At 51.0% G+C, this 5,000-nt stretch overlaps 1 non-coding gene across 1 annotated transcript in view; it reads left to right on the top strand.

Moving 5' to 3' along the window:
* The first annotated feature begins 4,712 nt into the window (after positions 1-4,712).
* LOC124580785 overlaps positions 4,713-5,000 on the top strand; it is a 1,910-nt gene continuing 1,622 nt past the window's right edge. The window contains exon 1 of the ribosomal RNA XR_006973313.1: positions 4,713-5,000. This exon is cut by the window's right edge and continues 1,622 nt beyond it. This is a non-coding gene — a ribosomal RNA (small subunit ribosomal RNA).

Below are 5,000 nucleotides of genomic sequence, written 5' to 3' on the forward strand. Positions count from 1 at the left end.
TAACCTAACCCACGTTGTGCCTTAACCTAACCCATATTGTGCCTTAACCTAACCCATATTGTGCCTTAACCTAACCCATATTGTGCCTTAACCTAACCCATATTGTGCCTTAACCTAACCCATATTGTGCCTTAACCTAACCCATATTGTGCCTTAACCTAACCCATATTGTGCCTTAACCTAACCCATATTGTGCCTTAACCTAACCCGTATTGTGCCTTAACCTAACCCGTATTGTGCCTTAACCTAACCCGTATTGTGCCTTAACCTAACCCGTATTGTGCCTTAACCTAACCCGTATTGTACCTTAACCTAACCCGTATTGTGCCTTAACCTAACCCGTATTGTGCCTTAACCTAACCCGTATTGTGCCTTAACCTAACCCGTATTGTGCCTTAACCTAACCCGTATTGTGCCTTAACCTAACCCGTATTGTGCCTTAACCTAACCCGTATTGTGCCTTAACCTAACCCGTATTGTGCCTTAACCTAACCCGTATTGTGCCTTAACCTAACCCGTATTGTGCCTTAACCTAACCCGTATTGTGCCTTAACCTAACCCGTATTGTGCCTTAACCTAACCCACGTTGTGCCTCAACCTAACCCACGTTGTGCCTTAACCTAACCCACGTTGTGCCTTAACCTAACCCACGTTGTGCCTTAACCTAACCCACGTTGTGCCTTAACCTAACCCACGTTGTGCCTTAACCTAACCCACGTTGTGCCTTAACCTAACCCACGTTGTGCCTTAACCTAACCCATATTGTGCCTTAACCTAACCCATATTGTGCCTTAACCTAACCCATATTGTGCCTTAACCTAACCCATATTGTGCCTTAACCTAACCCATATTGTGCCTTAACCTAACCCATATTGTGCCTTAACCTAACCCATATTGTGCCTTAACCTAACCCATATTGTGCCTTAACCTAACCCATATTGTGCCTTAACCTAACCCATATTGTGCCTTAACCTAACCCATATTGTGCCTTAACCTAACCCATATTGTGCCTTAACCTAACCCATATTGTGCCTTAACCTAACCCATATTGTGCCTTAACCTAACCCATATTGTGCCTTAACCTAACCCGTATTGTGCCTTAACCTAACCCGTATTGTGCCTTAACCTAACCCGTATTGTACCTTAACCTAACCCGTATTGTGCCTTAACCTAACCCGTATTGTGCCTTAACCTAACCCGTATTGTGCCTTAACCTAACCCGTATTGTGCCTTAACCTAACCCGTATTGTGCCTTAACCTAACCCGTATTGTGCCTTAACCTAACCCGTATTGTGCCTTAACCTAACCCGTATTGTGCCTTAACCTAACCCGTATTGTGCCTTAACCTAACCCGTATTGTGCCTTAACCTAACCCGTATTGTGCCTTAACCTAACCCGTATTGTGCCTTAACCTAACCCGTATTGTGCCTTAACCTAACCCACGTTGTGCCTTAACCTAACCCACGTTGTGCCTTAACCTAACCCACGTTGTGCCTTAACCTAACCCACGTTGTGCCTTAACCTAACCCACGTTGTGCCTTAACCTAACCCACGTTGTGCCTTAACCTAACCCACGTTGTGCCTTAACCTAACACACGTTGTGCCTTAACCTAACCCACGTTGTGCCTTAACCTAACCCACGTTGTGCCTTAACCTAACCCATATTGTGCCTTAACCTAACCCATATTGTGCCTTAACCTAACCCATATTGTGCCTTAACCTAACCCATATTGTGCCTTAACCTAACCCATATTGTGCCTTAACCTAACCCATATTGTGCCTTAACCTAACCCATATTGTGCCTTAACCTAACCCATATTGTGCCTTAACCTAACCCATATTGTGCCTTAACCTAACCCATATTGTGCCTTAACCTAACCCATATTGTGCCTTAACCTAACCCATATTGTGCCTTAACCTAACCCATATTGTGCCTTAACCTAACCCATATTGTGCCTTAACCTAACCCATATTGTGCCTTAACCTAACCCATATTGTGCCTTAACCTAACCCATATTGTGCCTTAACCTAACCCATATTGTGCCTTAACCTAACCCATATTGTGCCTTAACCTAACCCATATTGTGCCTTAACCTAACCCATATTGTGCCTTAACCTAACCCATATTGTGCCTTAACCTAACCCATATTGTGCCTTAACCTAACCCATATTGTGCCTTAACCTAACCCATATTGTGCCTTAACCTAACCCATATTGTGCCTTAACCTAACCCATATTGTGCCTTAACCTAACCCATATTGTGCCTTAACCTAACCTATATTGCGCCTTAACCTAACCCATGTTGCGCCTTAACCTAACCTATGTTGCGCCTTAACCTAACCTATGTTGCGCCTTAACCTAACCTACGTTGCGCCTTAACCTAACCTATATTGCGCCTTAACCTAACCTATATTGCGCCTTAACCTAACCTATATTGCGCCTTAACCTAACCTATATTGCGCCTTAACCTAACCTATATTGCGCCTTAACCTAACCTATATTGCGCCTTAACCTAACCTACATTGCGCCTTAACCTAACCTACGTTGCGCCTTAACCTAACCCACGTTGCGCCTTAACCTAACCCACGTTGCGCCTTAACCCAACCCACGTTGCGCCTCAACCCAACCCACGTTGCGCCTTAACCCAACCCACGTTGGGCCTTAACCCAACCCACGTTGCGCCTTAACCCAACCCACGTTGCGCCTTAACCCAACCCACGTTGGGCCTTAACCCAACACACGTTGGGCCTTAACCCAACACACGTTGGGCCTTAACCCAACACACGTTGGGCCTTAACCCAACACACGTTGGGCCTTAACCCAACACACGTTGGGCCTTAACCCAACACACGTTGGGCCTTAACCCAACACACGTTGGGCCTTAACCCAACACACGTTGGGCCTTAACCCAACACACGTTGGGCCTTAACCCAACACACGTTGGGCCTTAACCCAACACACGTTGGGCCTTAACCCAACACACGTTGGGCCTTAACCCAACACACGTTGGGCCTTAACCCGCTCTGTAATTGTCATACGACGCGTTAAATTAGTGTAGTGTTGCCTAACTGCAACCCCCGCAATATAGTTTGCTACTCGCACTGCCTGGTCCCCAGTGTATCGCTTCATGTTAAACACCTTGCAGCGATACACTGTAATGTGGATGGCAGCAGGACGTACATGCTCAATGCCCTTCGCAGTTGTTCATTGGCATTCGCATGGCGAAGCACTTAGCCTACGCTGTGGTACGGCCTGTGTCAACTGTCCGCTGATGTTGTACGTCCAAATCACACACTGTACTGCACATTGGTCCTCATGTACTGAATGATACATCGTGGTACATGTGACCGTACAACGACTGCGCCAACAACGGCGAACCATGCGGTCCAACTGTTGTGCACTCAGCTATGTGTCGTCTCCCTATAAGAGCCGGATTGCAGTGTGGTATGCCCTGGATGGCGATCAGCATGAGCCGTCTGTTGATGTAGTGGCGCGTGTTGTCAGACGTAGTCGTCTCTTCTCACACACCGTGACAGCATGGTGCACTGCGTTCCACATCTGCGACATGCGACAGAGGCCGGTTGACAGTCGTTCGCGCAATGGACATCGCATACGTACGGGGGCCACCTTCCACGTGTTCGCGAAGCGTGCACATGTTGTTGCGTGTATGTGGGCAGACATAGTGTGTCGTGACACCTGACACAGGCATGCAACAATCGTTGAATTTGCAAATGGCGATGGACGTCTACGTTTGCTGGTGACGTTACGCAAATGAACAACTGGTAAACCGTTGTGGTGCGGTTGTTCTCGCTAGAGGTGAATCAGTGATGGCGACGATCGGTTGAGCTACCAACCGGTTGTTTCAGCGATACCCACCATGCCCACGAACGTGAATGGCATGTGGGTGTGAAGCGATACGCGGCGGTGGCTGGGTGGGACCGTCCCCGGCCGGTGAGGGGGGGCCTCCCGGCGTGCTGGCCGCGCGGTGCGTGGGCGCACGCGCTACAGCCGGCTGGTGGGGGCGGCCAGTGGCAGGCGCGCCGGCCGACGGAGGCGGCAGGCGGCGCAGCTGCGCGCCGGCGCACCCTGCACGCGGCGCCGTGCGGCCAAAGTAGGTCCTCGCGGGCCCGGTGCGAAGCGCGGTGGACATCTGCAGTGTGCTGGTCCGATTGAGGACTGTGTGCGCTGAGGATGCGCCGCCGCCCGGCGCTCGGCGCCGCGACGCCGTCTGCTGCTCGGTCGCCTCTGCGGTTCTCGCAGGTGGTTTGTATCGCAGCTGTGCGGACGTGTTGGCGCGTGCGCTGTGCTGGGAGAGTTCGCTTCGGCACCCAAGTGGGGCTTTTGTCCTTCTGTGGCGCTGGCGTTGGAGCTGCCGGCCACCGTAGGTGGCGCGTGTTGTCTCCCGCCGGCAATGCCACGACAGCACGCTCCCGGGCCTCTGTCGGCAGCGGCAAGCTCAGTTGGGAGCACGGGTGGTCGCACCTAAAGCGTCTACTCGCCAAACTCCGGGCGATTGCGCCTCTCTCGAACCCGACCAAGTACTTAGGACGGCGCTGCGCGCCGCCGGGACCTGAGAGGGTTTCGAGGTGTATCGTGCAGGGGAGCTCAGCCTCCTCCTGTTTGCAGAATAATTGAGCGGACGCTTGCGTGTTCGCGCGGGCCCCCGGGACACACTCCCGGGCGGCCGGCTGCTCAGCTCTAGTTGACGCAGCTCCCTGGTTGATCCTGCCAGTAGTCATATGCTTGTCTCAAAGATTAAGCCATGCATGTCTCAGTACAAGCCGCATTAAGGTGAAACCGCGAATGGCTCATTAAATCAGTTATGGTTCCTTAGATCGTACCCACGTTACTTGGATAACTGTGGTAATTCTAGAGCTAATACATGCAAACAGAGTCCCGACCAGAGATGGAAGGGACGCTTTTATTAGATCAAAACCAATCGGTCGGCTCGTCCGGTCCGTTTGCCTTGGTGACTCTGAATAACTTTGGGCTGATCGCAC

The sequence above is a fragment of the Schistocerca americana genome, unplaced genomic scaffold (assembly GCF_021461395.2).
Source record: "Schistocerca americana isolate TAMUIC-IGC-003095 unplaced genomic scaffold, iqSchAmer2.1 HiC_scaffold_352, whole genome shotgun sequence".
Taxonomy (NCBI): Eukaryota; Metazoa; Arthropoda; class Insecta; order Orthoptera; family Acrididae; genus Schistocerca; species Schistocerca americana.